At 49.6% G+C, this 16355-nt stretch overlaps 1 pseudogene; it reads right to left on the minus strand.

Annotated features, from left to right (window-relative positions):
- Window positions 1-3812: 3812 nt before the first annotated feature.
- LOC123088955 (uncharacterized) lies at window positions 3813-3951 on the minus strand (annotated as a pseudogene).
- Between the last annotated feature and the right edge of the window lie 12404 nt (window positions 3952-16355).

Consider the following 16355-nt stretch of genomic DNA (forward strand, 5'->3'; position numbering starts at 1 on the left):
TGGAATAAACTGTATCTCTAATAGCTTTTGTGCTACTCTTTCACGAACAAAGTGATAGTCAATTTCTATATGCTTTGTTCTGGCATGAAATACAGGATTTGCAGAGAGATATGTTGCACCCAAGTTGTCACACCGTGATCTTCCAATTCCTAGTTCATTAAGTAAAGTTTCAATCCACATTACCTCAGCAGTTGCATTTGCCAGAGACTTATATTCTGCTTCAGTACTGGAACGTGATACTGTTGCTTGTTTCTTAGCAGTCCAAGATATAAGATTAGACCCAAGAAAGATAGCAAAACCTCCAGTAGACCTTCTATCATCTGGACACCCAGCCCAATCCGCAACAGAGAATGCACTTATTCCAGTTGATGAAGATCTACATAACTTGAGCCCTATCCCAGTACTTCCTTGAATATACCTTAGTATTCTTTTGACAGCTGTCCAATGTAAGGAGGTAGGAGCATGCAAAAATTGACAGACCTTATTTACTGCAAATGATATATCAGGTCTAGTCAAAGTTAAATATTGCAGTGCATCAACTATGCTTCTGTACTTAGTTCCCTCTTCGGTGCTCAATACCTTCCCTTCATGCAATGACAACTTATCAGTGGTAGACATGGGTGTATTGGAAGGCTTACAATCCTTCATGCCTACCCGTTTAATTATATCTCTGGCATACTTATCCTGAGTTAACATAATACCATCACGCATTTTTTAACTTCAATGCCTAGGAAGTAATGTAACTCTCCCAAGTCTTTAAGTGCAAACTCACTTCTCAAATTCTTTAGCAGAGCTGAGGTAGCATCTTGTGATGAACTAGCAATGATTATATCATCAACATAAATTAACATAAAGATGATCACCTTCCCTTTCTTGAAGAAGAATAAAGAAGTATCTCCTTTTGAGGCCCGAAAACCTAGTTGCTATAGTTTCATACTCAATCTTGAATACCAGGCTCTGGGGGCCTGCTTTAGGCCATACAAGGCCTTGTCCAACCTACACACATGATGTGGTTTCAAGCCATCCTCAAAACCAGGTGGCTGCCTCATATAGACCTCTTCCTCGAGAACGCCATGTAGAAACGCATTCTGCACATCCAATTGATGAAGACTCCATCCCCTGGAAACAGCAATAGACAGAACAAGTCTAATAGTAGCAGCTTTAACAACTGGACTAAATATGTCCTCATAGTCAATACCATAACATTGCTTAAAACCTTTAGCTACTAGCCTAGCCTTGTATCTGTCTATTGTGCCATCAGGCTTTCTTTTAATCTTGTATACCCACTTACAATCTATCACATTTCTCCCTTTCTTAGGAGAAACCAAGTGCCAAGTCTGATTTTTCATGAGAGCTTCATACTCTATATTCATAGCCTTTTTCCAATTATCATTGCTTAGTGCCTCTAACAGATTTTGAGGTTCACCAGTAGATGCAAAGTTTACAAACTTGAAGTTTTTCTCATACCTGACTGTTCCATCTTTAAATTTTGACGGTTTCAAAATACTTTTTTGTGCACGTGTAGTCATCCGTAACTGTGCATGGTCATGTACTGAACCACCAGCCACAGAAGATCCGAGCCCATCACCTCGTACTCGATCCGACCGAGGAGAGGCGGGCGAATCTGCCTCGACTGTCGCGCTCCTAACTGGACTTGGATCCCGTGCAGGTGCGCTACCTGGGCTCAGGTTCTGTGCGCGTGGCCCAGGCGACGCACCACCCGCCCCATGTGACGACGAAGGCGTACCAAGCATGCCAGGTCTGCCCGTGCAAGGACTTGACGCGTGGCGTGCGCCAGACGGGGGCGAGGGCGGGTCGAGTCCGCCCGACCAATCACCACCAGCCCCGCCCGACCGGGGACCAGGAGGCATCAGGAGATCTTCCTGGGGATCATCAGGCGCGTCAGTTGGCCTCCTGCCACCAAATCTCGCGGGATCCGCGCCCGCAGGTGCAGGCGAATCTGCTTCATGTTCCGCACCAGGCGTTTCCTGTTGCTCCTGCTGCGGCATAAAATCATGACAATTTGGAGTGCTGTTTTTTTCACTGCTGTCTTCGTTAGGGTTAGGATTATTAAACAAATGATCATTAGCAATATGTTCACCCCCTTGATCAGTAGGATTTAATAAATCTGGTGAAAGCAAGAGGATCTCAGCACGAAGACGAGCACCGGCATTAGGATGGAGTGTAGAGAAAGGAAATATGTTTTCATCAAACACAACATCCCTTGAAATATAAACACGTCCGGTGGAAATGTCAAGACATTTGAAGCCTTTGTGAAGGTTGCTATACCCAAGGAAAGCGCACTGCTTGGAGCGAAATTGAAGCTTGTGATTGTTGTAAGGTCGGAGGTTGGGCCAGCAGGCACACCCGAAAATTCTCAGGATAGAATAGTTGGGTTTTTCATGAAAAAGTCGTTCAAGAGGTGTTTCAAAGTTGATCACTTTGCTAGGCATCCGATTTATCAAGTAGGTTGCAGCAATGAAAGCTTCATCCCAAAACTTCAGGGGCATGGAAGCTTGAGCAAGAAGAGACAAACCTACTTCAACGATATGGCGGTGCTTCCTCTCAGCTGAACCATTCTGTTGGTGCGCATGAGGGTAGGAGACATGATGAGATATACCTATTTTGGTAAAGAAGGAGTTGAGTTTAACATACTCCCCTCCCCAGTCTGTTTGGAGAGCAAGAATTTTGCGATCAAATTGTCGCTCTACAAGTTTCTGAAAGTCATGAAACTTTTGAAACACCTCGGACTTGTGTTTGATAAGGTAGATCCATGTAAATTTACTGAAATCATCTATGAAACTCACATAATATTGCTTTCTTCCTACTGTTTCCACAGCAGGACCCCAAACATCAGAGAACACAAGCTCTAAAGGAAATTTTGACTCACTTATTGATTTTGGATAAGGAAGTTGGTGACTTTTGCCTTTTTGGCATGCGTCACATACATACTCTTTATTGAAAGAACTGGCACACGGCAGATTATTTTGACTAATGACTTTGCTAACAATGACAGAAGAGGGATGCCCTAGACGTCGGTGCCACCTATCCGGAGATAACTTGGTAGCACTTAGCACTTGCTTCTTGACGTCGGTGCTCGTGTGCCTAATCGGGTAGAGACCTCTCCTACCCTTGCCTTGAAGTAGTACCTTCCTCGTTCCCCGATCCTTAACACAAAAAGAATAAGGGTGAATTTCAACAAAGGAGTTGTTGTCAATGGCAAGACGACTAGCAGAGATGAGACTTTTATTGGCTTCAGGTACATGAAGAATATTGTTCAAGTAGAGATCACGATCTAGGGTATGAATTGCTGAACGACCAATATGTTTAATATCCATACCTGATCCACTTGCAGTATGTATTCTGTTCATTGCCGTTGTAGCGATCGCGCACGTTCAGCTTCTCCAGGTCACCCGTGATATGATCAGTAGCACCACTGTCAAGGTACCAGTTGGTGTCTACGCCATACCGTGGAGCTGCAAGATTGGCCGATTTCTCCTCCATACCTTGGTAGGACTCGTCATACCTCTTCGAGCACTTCCATGCCGGATGGCCCATCTTCCCGCAGATCTGACATTGCACCCGAGAAGCGGAGGCATGGTTTTTGTAGTTGCCTTCGCTACCGCCTCCATTGTTGTTGCCGTGGCCACCACCGCCACGACCTCCTGGCTTGGAATAGCCACGGCCGCCGCGGTCACCACCATTGCCAGCTTGCCTGCGACCGCGATCACCACCTCCGCCGCCTTGCTTGCGGCCTCGGGTGGCACTGTTGGCGGAGGACTGCGACCCGCCGCCACGAAGATTCAGCCTCGTCTCGAAGTTGAGCAGCTGCGAGAAAAGCTCAGCTGCAGTGACCGGCTCCACCCTGGAGCACATAGCAGAAACCACCGGATCGAAATCTTCATCGTGTCCGGCGAGGATGTGGGAGACAATGTCTTCCTCGTCCACCCTCTTCCCCGCGGCGATCAACTCGTCGGTGAGGGTTCTGACCTTCCCGACGTAGTCGGTGATGGAAAGGTTGCCCTTCTGCAAGTTAGCGAGGGCGATGCGGACGTTGGTGGTCTGCGATCGAGTGCGAGATGCAAGCATCCCCTCGACCGTGTTCCAGAGCTCCGCCGAGGTGTGACATGACGCAACCTGGATGGCTATCTCATGAGGAAGAGTCATCAGGAGATAGGAGAAGACTTGTTGGTCTTGCGCATACCAGGTTTGGAAGTCAGGGTTCGCCGCTTTCGTCGTGGTTTTGCCGTCGGCGGAGGCCACATCGATCTGCGTGGGTGGCGGCGGCTGCTCAACATCGTGGTACTTCGCCATCTGAGCTCCCCGGATGGCGGAGAGCACGGTCGCTCGCCACAGGGCTTGGTTGCCCTTGGTAAGCTTCTCTATGGCAGCGTGAGCGAATGGCGAGGAGAGGAAGGAACTTGAAGACGTCGCCATGGATGATCTCGAGGATTGCTCTGATTACCATGAAAGAAAGAGAATTGTGGAAGCGTATGCTGTTCGGCAGGGACGCGTTCGTGTTATATAGAGATGTCAAGATACAAGATAAGTTGCGCAGGTTGTTACTAGGCTTGGCCTCTACTCCAAGCTATACAAAGATAAACCTATCCTAGCTAACAACCTGCCGCAAGCCCAAGATTACATGTATGCGTACATAATACGTGACAGCATGTCACAAAATACTAGCCTATACATTCTCTACAAGCCTATCATTTAACAAGTATATTGTACAGGCACCATGGGGAGATATTTTTCAGATATGGAGGTGGGATCGATATCTTGAGGATGACGAGGAAGTGGTGGAGGACGACGACAATAATGATGTCGATGCGGGCATAGAACAGTTAGAGATGGTGGAGGCAGAGATAGAGATGGAGGAGGACAAGGAGAAAATGCAATCGGATGGAGAGGAGCATGAAGAGATAGAAGTGGTAAGCGAGGATTTGAAGACGGAGACTGAAACAGAAGAGGAGGAGGAAGAAATAGAATCTGATGTGGAGGAGCGTGAAGAGGTAGAAGTGGTGAGCGAGGATTTGCAGACGGAGACTGAAACAGAAGAGGACAAGGAGGAGTTGGAGTTGGAGAATGCACATGTGTCGGTGGATGTGGAGGAGGATGAGAATCAGGAGGAGGAGGTGGCAGAGAACGCAGCCGTGTTAGTGGAGGAGGAGGTGGACATTCCAGATGTGTCGGTGGAAGAGGAGGTGGATGATGAGCAGACCATGGAGGAGGAGGAGGAAGAAGAAGAGAAAGAGCGTGTGACAGCTTTCTTTGCTGTCTACAAAATTGATTTTGTTAAACAAAAGCTCACCAAAGTACACAATCTCAAAGATCCCACGTTGTTCACGGGTTTCAACACTTCATTTTTAGTTCCGGCGAAGGACTTCCCCACATTAATACCCAATAGCATCTACCATACAGATTTTTTTTCTTTCGAAAAGGGGGAAATCCCCGACCTCTGCATCAGAAAGATGCATACAGCCATCTTATTAAACAAATAAAGCAGTGCAAACATGGTTCCAAGGTCTCCAAAAAGTAATAAAAAGCAAAAGAAAGCTCACACAGAGCCAAAAAGGGCTAGAAACACCCACTAGCCATGAAAAGACGCCACAACCGGCTGGCTAAAACTAGATAGGTAAACTACATGCCTATCCTATTACATGACCGCCATCCAAACCGGTTAAAGATATCCCGAGCTACCATCTCCCATCGAAAAGACCCAGTAACCAAGTGCTCCCTGGCCTCCGTCTGGGTGAGTAGCGACCAGGAACGGATTAGAGCCATAGTTCGGAATAAAACCTGCAAAAAATGAATACATGATATTCTGTTAAAAACCAAATCATTTCTACAGGTCCAAATAGTCCACAGCAAAGCACAAACTCCAACCCGAATGTGTCTCGCTAAGTCAGGCTCAATCCCATTAAGCCATGTCCCAAATAACTTGTTAACAGAATTCAGTGGATTGGTATTAAAAGCAATGTGGACCGTCTGCCAAAGTACTTTGGCCAACGGGCAATCAAAAAAGAGATGTTTGATTGTCTCATCCCGATCATAGAAACTACACCTAGTAGGTCCTGTCCAATTACGCTTTATCAAGTTGTCCTTGGTTAAAATAACTTGTTTATGGACAAACCACATAAACACTTTTATTTTCAAAGGAACTTTGACAGCCCAAACATGCTTAGAGGTAGGAATGGAGTTCGAATTAATAACATCAATATACATTGATTTAACAGTGAATACTCCAGACCAAGTCAATTTCCAGCGTAATTCATCGGGTTGTTGAGATAGTTGGACCTCCATTAGTCTCCTAACTAAACGGAGCCATTCTTCCCAACGATTGCCCGCTAGCGTCCGTCGGAACTGAATATTAAGGGGGATAGATTGAAATACCGAGACGACGAACACTTCACGTCGTTGAACAATACGGTACAAAGACGGATATTGGATGGCCAAAGGTGTCTCGCCGAGCCAAGTATCCTCCCAGAAACGTGTACTAGAGCCGTTTCCAATAACAAACTTCATCCTATTAAAGAAAGATTGTTTGACTTTCATCAGACCTTTCGAAAAAGGTGAATCAGTCGTCCTGACTGTAACCTGGGACAAAGTTTTTGTCTGGAGGTACTTGGTACGAAGAATTTGAGCCCGCATGGCATCATTCTCCGTTGAGAGCTTCCACAGCCACTTGCTAAGAAGGCATCTATTCTTAACTTCTAGATTCTCAATACCGAGACCCCCTTGGTCTTTCGGTCTACAAATGATATCCCATTTAGCAAGCCGATATTTTCGTTTAAGCTCATCACCCTGCCAAAAGAAACACGGTCGATAGAAGTCCAGTCTCTTCCTAACACCAACTGGGACCTCAAAGAACGATAGGAGAAACATAAGCATACTCGTGAGCACCAAATTAATCAGGATTAATCAGCCTCCGTATGACATGAGCTTACCCTTCCGACAACTCAGTTTCTTCTCAAATCGGTCCTCGATGCACTTCCACTCTTTGTTTGTCAACCTACGATGGTGGATTGGAATACCCAGGTAAGAGAAGGGTAACTCTCCTAACTCGCACCCAAACAATTGCCTATAAGCCTCATGTTCGTCTTTGGCTCTACCAAAACAGAACAGCTCGCTCTTATGAAAGTTAATCTTTAACCCGGTCAATTGTTCAAATAGGCATAACACAAGCTTCATATTTCTCGCCTTGGCCAAGTCATGCTCCATAAAGATAATTGTATCATCAGTGTACTGAAGGATGGATACACCTCCATCAACGAGATGAGGTACCAATCCACCTACGTGACCATTTTCCTTAGCCCTTCCTATCAAAATTGCTAACATATCCACCACAATGTTAAACAGGATAGGGGACATCGGATCTCCTTGTCTTAGGCCTTTATGTGTCTGGAAGTAATGACCTATGTCATCATTAACTTTAATTCCCACACAACCTTTTTGCGTAAATGATTCAACCTGTCGGCGCCAGGCTTCATCAAAACCTTTCATACGCAATGACTGTTGGAGAAATGGCCATTTGATCTTATCGTACGCTTTTTCGAAATCCATCTTAAAAATTACTCCATCTAATTTTTGGACTGGATTTCATGGAGCGTTTCATGCAGGATGACCACCCCTTCAAGGATATTTCTGTCCGGCATGAAAGCAGTTTGGGACTATTGCACCACAGAATGCGCAATCTATGTGAGCCTATTAGTCCCTACCTTGGTGAAAATTTTGAAACTAACATTGAGGAGGCATATCGGCCTGAATTGCTCAATTCTCACAGCATCCGTCTTCTTAGGAAGCAGTGTGATAGTTCCAAAATTCAAGTGAAATAACTGAAGCTGTCTAGAGAACAGATCATGGAACATAGGTATCAAATCCCCCTTAATAATGTGCCAACACTTTTTATAGAACTCAGTCGGGAATCCATCCGGTCCGGGAGCCTTATTGTTTTTCATCTGTGCAATAGCATCAAACACCTCCTTCTCTGAGAACGGGGCAACCAGAATATCATTTTCGGCAGCCGATAGCTGAGGCACATCCTCAGTCCTGGACTCATCAAGGGACACACAATTATCCTCCGGAGGTCCAAATAACTGCTTGTAATACTCGGTAATATATGTTTTTGGGTTATCCTGTCCTAAAATAGTGCCCTCGTCTTGTTCAAGCTGAAAGATACGATTCGTTCTGTGCTTGCCATTAGCTATCAAATGGAAGAATTGAGTATTCGCGTCCCCTTGGACCACTTTGCGTACTTTAGCATGCAAAGCCCACTTCAATTCTTCTTCGTGGAGCAGTTCTTTCAACCTCTTCTCCGCCTCATTTTTAACCTGAAGCTCATTAGGCAGTAAAATAGTGGATTCGGCCTTTATGCCCAGGGCCTGTATAAGAGAAAGGAGTCTATCCTTTTCAATCTTATACACACCACTGAGGTGCTTAGCCCAACCCCGTAAGAAACTTCTCAAATGCCTAACCTTATTCTGCCAATGCTCGATTGCAGTCGTGCCTCCTGCACCTCTAGCCCATTCCCTGGCAATCAAGTCCAAGAACCCCTCGCGTTTGAACCATGACATCTCGAAAGAAAAGGTGTTCTTGTTACCCATGTGGTTCGGCTCCCCTGAGTCCACGAACAAGGGTGTGTGATCGAATATTCCCCTCGAGAGAGCTTGCACCGTAACCAGAGGGAACTTTTGTTCCCACTCCACGCTCGCAAGAACTCGATCAAGTTTTTCATAAGTCGGGTTTGGCAGAGCATTAGCCCAGGTAAACTTTCTACCAGAAAGCTCTATCTCCCTCAGATCCAAGATTTCAATAATGGTATTGAACATAAACGACCATCTACCGTCAAAGTTATCATTCTTCTTCTCCTCTCTCCTTCTGATGATATTGAAATCACCTCCAACTAAAATTGGGAGCTGTTCTGACCCACAGATTCGAACAAGGTCCACCAGAAACTCCGGTTTAAGCTCGGGCTATGCGGCACCATAAACCGCCACCAAAGCCCAGTTAAAACCATCTATCTTAGACCTGACTCGAAACTTCACCGTGAAGTCACCCATCACTACACTTCGAACTTCAAGCGAGTCGCATCTCACACCGAGTAAGATACCACCCGATCTTCCTCGCGGAGGGAGGCAATGCCAATCGAAATCAATACCACCCACAAGAGAAGAAAGAAACTGGGGCGCAAAGTTTTCTCTACCAGTCTTCGATAGAGCAACAAAATCTAACTTCTGCTCTAAAGCTGCCTCAGCAAGGAACCTTCTTTTAGCCAAGTCCTTGAGACCTCTGCTATTCCAAAAGATTCCTCTCATAATTCATCATGGAATTTTTTAGTGATTCGAATCCTAGCACTCCTATGAACTGCAGAATCAGGATAGATTTTCTGTTTCCACTTACATTTTGGTTTACTAGGCTCTGCCGCTCGGTCCTCATAACCGGGTTCACTTAAATTATCAGCATCATTTTCGATGGGTACATCATCATCCTCAGACACATGATTTGGAGGTGCTAGATCCGCACACAGATTATCTAGCACTCTAACCCCTAACGCATCAATCTCATCATCATTCATCGGTTTAACTGCTGCAAGATTACGAATAGTCTCTAAGACACGTTCCGCCTCCAAATCTAACAAATCATTGACCGAATTAGTGATCTCACTATCCGTGGCACCTAGTGAAACTCCTAACTGGTTTGCATTGTTTATAATCTCCTCATTCGAAAAATGCAATAAAGAGTTAGATATGTTGACGGACATACCAGAGGATGATGCAGCCTCCTGAAGCTTGGCCGCCCTCATAGCGCACCGCTGCTGCATATCATCCACCTCCGGGAGCTCGTGGATGTGAGCACTCATCCGTCTTCCTGTCGAGACGGGGTCCAGGATCCCGCCAAAAGCAACAACCTCCTCCCTCGTAAAGCCTGGCGCTGAGTCCCTCAAAGGGTCAACTAAGGTTACCAGAAGAGGCGGCTCCAGGCTCCCAAGCCCCACAGACAGGTGGCCCACGCCGGGGTCTGCTGCCACCGGTGCGAACGGAGAGGGGATGACGGGGGCCGCCTTCCCGCGCCCTCCCCCCGCCCCATCCGCCGGTGCAGACAGTGTCGGCGAAGAAGAGGCGGTCTTCCAGATCGCCAGGGAAGAAGGATGAGCCAGGGCCTCCTGCCCCACCCGCCCCCCAACGCAGCAGATGGCGCAGGTGTCGCCGCCTCCACCGGAGTAGCAGGAGCCGAGGCCACCTGCCTCGGGCTCCCTCCCCCGGTGTTGGCCGACCCCGACGTGGCCGACGTCACTGGCGTCCAGATATGGAGGGGAGACATCAAGGCCTCCTGCCCCGACCCCCCTCCCCCCAACAGCAGCCCACAGGTAGCAATCCGCACCGGAGCCTCGACCACAAGCGGAGGAGGGAAAGGAGAAGCGACCTCCGGCTCCCCCACCCCGACTCCATCCAGAATCCTCGCTGATGAGTCCCTCACCAAGCGTCTAGAACCGCCAACCCCCTCAAACTCCAACAGAGGAAGCATGCACTCGAACAAATCCTCAGAATCCACCCGGTCACTAAAAAGTCTAGGTGGCGCTGATGCTGGCTCAAAGGACCCGAACCGCAACGAGGTCATAGGCACCGATGGCGATACTGCCGGCTCAACCCTGGTCCCCTCCCCGGGCAGCTGAGCATCTGGGCGAGAACCGTTAGACCCCTCTAGTGTGGGCTCATCAGTCTGTGGCCCATTAGTGCCCTCATCGCCATCACCCTCATGCATATCAACATCATTCCCATTAACCGCATCTGCAAACAGATCTGTGTCCTCAAACTCAATATCGAGCGGAAACACCTCGCCCCTATAAGTCCAGTTGACCACATCAGGCACGAATTCAATATCAAGAACACTGACTAAAAGCCGGGCCACCCCATGAGCCCGAGTAAAAGCCATATCAACTCTCTCCGTTTTCCCAACCAACATACCCAGACTGGCCACAACTCGAACATCCTGCAAAGGCTTAGACGGGGCCCCTACAAACCGCAACCAGACCTGTGTAAGCGGCTTTCCCTTAGGCTCCACCTTCTTCCAGTCATGGAACTCCAGAATGCATGAAGTGCCAGGAACTCTACACAAACCAAAGCTCAACAACCGCTGCAAGTCATCCACTGTGGGAAAATCGACCTTATAGACCTAATCCTCGAGAACCACCAGCTCCCACCGAAAGTCCCCCAGAGCCAGCTCCTGAAGCCTCTGCACGATCTGAGCCTCAGTCACCTCTCCCTGGGTAGCTTTCACAACCCCGGTGGTCAAACTCGGGGTTTCATCCGGAATCTCTCGCGTGGCTGGTGATTCAAAGAACATATGCTCAGCACAGTAGACTCCATACACAGTCAGTGAGGGAGCCTGGTCACGCAAGAACGAGCACTCACTGGAGGGATGAGCCGGCTTGCCGCATGTCTCACACAGCTCAGCCATGCACTCAGCAATGAAATGGCCCTTCTCCCCACAATGATATCACATCATCTTTTCTTTTTTGCGCGCATATTTGGACAGCCTGTCAGCATCGGACTTGCCGGAATCCTCGGCCATAGTCCCATTCTCAGGAACCTCCACACTGGCCAAAGTAGTCACCACCTCCAGCGCCTGGGGAGGAAGTTCAGTGGGCGCGTGGTGGGGCTCCGGTACTGACGCCGCGTGCTCAACAACTGCCTTAGGCGAGGGCGATCGATGAAACCTCCCACGGCCTCCTCCCCGACCTCCACGATGACCCCGAAAGCCACCTCTCTAACGGTGATCCGGGTCTAAGGCTCCCTCAACAAAACCGCCTGTAGGGCCGAGAAACGGTCTCTCCGTCGACCCATCACTCTGCCAGGCATAGCCACGACCTCCTCCCGTGGACGAGGAGCCACGGTGTCGTCCCTCACCATACGCATCAAACCCATCACCCCCCCACTGACCTTGGGGCGGATCATTGGGCTCTCTGTTGTTAGAATGCTGATTAGTCTTTATCGTACCGGACGGGTATAGCGTCGGCCTTGCAACATAATGGGGCGGAGGTGGAGCCCGTGGTTGATTGCCTGCGGTCGCCGGCAAACCCCCAATAGGCCGAGGTCCTCCACCGCGGCCAGCCGTAGTCTCACCATACGCGCCCGGCGCTGGAGGTCTAGGGCCTCCACGACCCGCAGCCGACGAAGCAATGGGCGCCGCGCCTGGCGCCGGTGGTCTTAGACCACCCCGTCCAACAGCAGGGACAATGGGCACCGCGCCTGGTGCCGGCGGCCTCAGGCTACCCCTCCCAGAGGCCGACAGCAGGTGACCTTGCCCCAGAGGCCGCGCACCCAAGGGGCCAGCGCCTCTGCCTGGGTGAATATGCACGACGGCCCCGCCCACCGGCTGCCTTTGGCCAGGCTGTGCCAGGACGCCACGTCCGGCACCCGCGGCCGCCAGCGGAACTGCCCCACCCCGTCCCGCTGGACCGGAGGAGGGCTTCTTGGCTGGCGGCGGTGCATCCCCACGGCTGGCCATGCCTAGCAACGGCCGGATTCTCCGAGCCCGGCGAACCCCACAGGGAGGGTAACCCCTCGTCCCAGCCTTGCGAACCCTAGGACACGGCGGCGCACGAGCGAGAGAGAGACGGGGCTGCGGGTCTACCATACAGATGACTTGAATCATAATAAATTCTTCAAAAGAATTAAATATGGACGAGCTTCGATTGACCAGGGCCTTCGGCAGGTTTTTATCTTCAATATGGAAGATAGTAGTATTGTGAATATACTGGCTCCTAATTCTTCAAGATTGAATTGGCCCCCACCTATTTGGATCCAGCCATAACTTTCTTGAGTTTGGAGAAATTTATGTACCTAAGACAAGGAAGTTGTAAAGTTTGGTGTTTCATCAATTAGGAATATTCTAAAGTTATTTAATCTGACCTTGTTGAAATGAAGATTTCCCCTTCCTGTTCATACTTACCTGCACTTCTTATTACATCCAATATTTGATTCTATGCAGTGTGCAGAATCCCGGGTCCCGGATCTGTTAGGTTGGTGTGCAGAATCTATGCAGTGGTGTTGGTGTGCATCAAGCAATGATTTGGTTCTCTGGACTTTCCTTCTGTTTCGAGACTCGTGACAAATTGCTCTACTGATTTAGAACTTTTGTAGTTGTACTGGTGTGCCCTATATTTGGTGAGTGTGTTCTCTCCCTGTCTCATATGCAGGGTTAGTTTGGTGCCAACTAATCTGAGAAGAAGAGCAGCTAAAACGTTATAGGTGTACTGATCTTGCTTTTGTCTGGAATGCAGAATTGCAGACATTGTGCAGCTTCGTATCACAGAATTGCATCTATCAAAAGGCTCCTCCCTCTCCTCGGATTTGACCTTTTTCTTTTCTTTTCTTCTTTTTTTCCAAGTGCGGGGAGTTGATGTGGGTGGTGTGTTTTCGTAGCACGATTGATTGTTTTCTGCTGTGCTGGATGTGGGTGAGGAAAGCGGACATGCTCGATGACGGTGAAGTATGAGCTTGTTCACAGTGTGTGGTGCATATACATATGCTTGCATGCTGTCAATGCTTACTGAGCTCTATTTCATCGCTTAGCCGGCAGTGTCATGTTTCCCTCTACTGTCTTTCAGTGTTAATGTGTTACACACTGAATTTTCTGAGGCTGAATTTGGTACCTGCTGAAACTGAATCACTTTGTCTGTACTCTCTCTCGTGTCTCTGAACTGAAGTACAAGTCGCAATATCGGTATAGCACATTGTCCGTCAGCTATGGCCACACACATGTCGGGGTGGCTGCCCCCCCCCACTACCAGAAAAACTTGTTTTGCCGACGGCCATATCTATGCCGACGGCCCCCGTCGGCATATATGGGCATACCCCGACGGCCCAATAAAAGCCGTCGGCGTAGAAAGGCCGTCGGCGTATAACCATCTATGTCGACGGGGGCCGTCGGCATAGATAAGCCGTCGGCGTTTCTCCAAATATACCGACGGGGGTCATCGGCATAGAGCAGGCCGTCGGCATATCGCGTGGGCCCGTCTACCCGGGCGGCGACGACAGTTTGACGGCATCAGGCTACGCCGATGGGCTAATGGTGGCCGTCGGCATAGCTACGCCGACGGCCTAGCCGTCGGCATAGCTACGCCGACGTCATCGACCCGTCGTGCTACCACGTCATCGATCCGCGTCGTTCGCCGGTCCCGTGGGGTGGCATTTCTGTGCCGACGGCTAGGCCGTCGGCATAGGCCTGGCCCATGGTTTTTGCCGTAGGCGTTTAGATTTCTAATAATATTTTTATATTTTTTGTATTTTCTCTTATTTTTTTTAATTTTTTTCAATACTAATTTCATTAACTTAAATGTACAGAAAACATATATCGATTGCCCCCCACACGGGCCTTCTTCCGTCGTGTCACGGAGAGGTTAGACGGGACTGGCCGGGTACCTGTGGAGGGTAGCAATGCCGCCAGGTGTTGCGGTGGGCCCTCCTACGGTTGTGGAAACATGGTGGCAGGCGCAGGCACGCGGCTCCGGGGTGTGCCCCCTCCCCCCTCATGGGCGTCGATGCCGCCGTGCACCGGAGGGGGGAAACGGCCACGTCGGGCCGACGCAGAGGGAATCTTGGGGTGGGTTGTGCCGGGACTGTGTTGGGGGTGTAGCTATGGCTGGGCTATGACAACAAGGTGAAAAGGTCCACCGGTCAAACTACGTCCAGCGAAAGTCAAAGGGATAGACCCGGCGGTCGTCTGTGTCAGGGTTAGACGGGATGGGGTACCTGGGGGGTAGCAATGCCGCCAGGTGTTGCGGTGGCCCTCCTACGGTTATATAAGCATGGTGGCAGGCGTAGGCACCCGGCACGCGGCTTGTATGAGGTCCCGGTGCGACGCTCCGGTGGCATTGCTACCCCCTAGGGCCCCCGTCCCGCCTAACCCTGTAGCATTTGACCACGGGATCTACCCCTTTGACTTTGCACGGGCGGGCTTTGAGCAGTAGACGTATCAACCCGGTTGTGTAAGGTCAGCCCATAGGCCCACGGCAACATCTGGCCCGGATGTTGCTCCAAAGTGTTCCTATGGGCTGACCTAACACAACCGGGTGGGGAGGTCCACTGGTCAAAGCCCGTCCGTGTTGGGTTTCGTAGTAATTTCAAACAATTTCCTATGCTCACGCAAGATCATGTGATGCATAGCAACGAGATGGGAGAGTGTTGTCTACGTACCCACGCAGACCGACTGCGGAAGCGTTAACACAACGTAGAGGAAGTAGTCGTACGTCTTCACGATCCAACCGATCAAGCACCAAAACTACGGCACCTCCGAGTTCGAGCACACGTTCAGCTCGATGATGATCCCCGGACTCCGATCCAGCAAAGTGTCGGGGAAGAGTTCCGTCAGCACGACGGCGTGGTGACAATCTTGATGTACTACAGCAGCAGGGCTTCGCCTAAACTCCGCTACAGTATTATCGAGGACTATGGTGGCTGGGGGCACCGCACACGGCTAAGGAATAGATCAGGTGGATCAACTTGTGTGTTCTAGGGTGCCTCTACCTCAGTATATAAAGGACCAAAGGGGGGAGGCTGGCCGGCCACAAGGGGTGCGCCAGGAGAGTCCTACTCCCTCTGGGAGTAGGATCCCCCCCCCCAATCCTAGTTGGAATAGGATTCGCGGAGGGGGAAAAGAGAGAGAGGGGGCCGGCCACCTCTCCTAGTCCTAATAGGACTAGGGGAAGGGGGAGGCGCGCAGCCCATGTAGGGCTGCCTCTTCTCTTTTCCACTAAGGCCTATCATGGCCCATTTAGCTCCCGGGGGGTTCCGGTAACCTTCCCGGTACTCCGGTAAAATCCCGATTTCACCCGGAACACTTCCGATATCCAAACATAGGCTTCCAATATATCAACCTTTACGTCTCGACCATTTCGAGACTCCTCGTCATGTCCGTGATCACATCTGGGACTCCGAACAACCTTCGGTACATCAAAATGCATAAACTCATAATATAACTGTCATCGTAACCTTAAGCGTGCGGACCCTACGGGTTCGAGAACAATGTGACATGACTGAGCATGTCTCCGGTCAATAACCAATAGCGGGACCTGGATGCCCATATTGGCTCCTACATATTCTATGAAGATCTTTATCGGTCAGACCGCATAACAACATACGTTGTTCCCTTTGTCATCGGTATGTTACTTGCCCGAGATTCGATCGTCGGTATCCAATACCTAGTTCAATCTCGTTACTGGCAAGTCTCTTTACTCGTTCTGTAATACATCATCCCGCAACTAACTCATTAGTTGCAATGCTTGCAAGGCTTATGTGATGTGCATTACCGAGAGGGCCCAGAGATACCTCTCCGACAATCGGAGTGACAAAACC

This window comes from Triticum aestivum, chromosome 4A (assembly GCF_018294505.1).
Source record: "Triticum aestivum cultivar Chinese Spring chromosome 4A, IWGSC CS RefSeq v2.1, whole genome shotgun sequence".
Taxonomy (NCBI): domain Eukaryota; kingdom Viridiplantae; phylum Streptophyta; class Magnoliopsida; order Poales; family Poaceae; genus Triticum; species Triticum aestivum.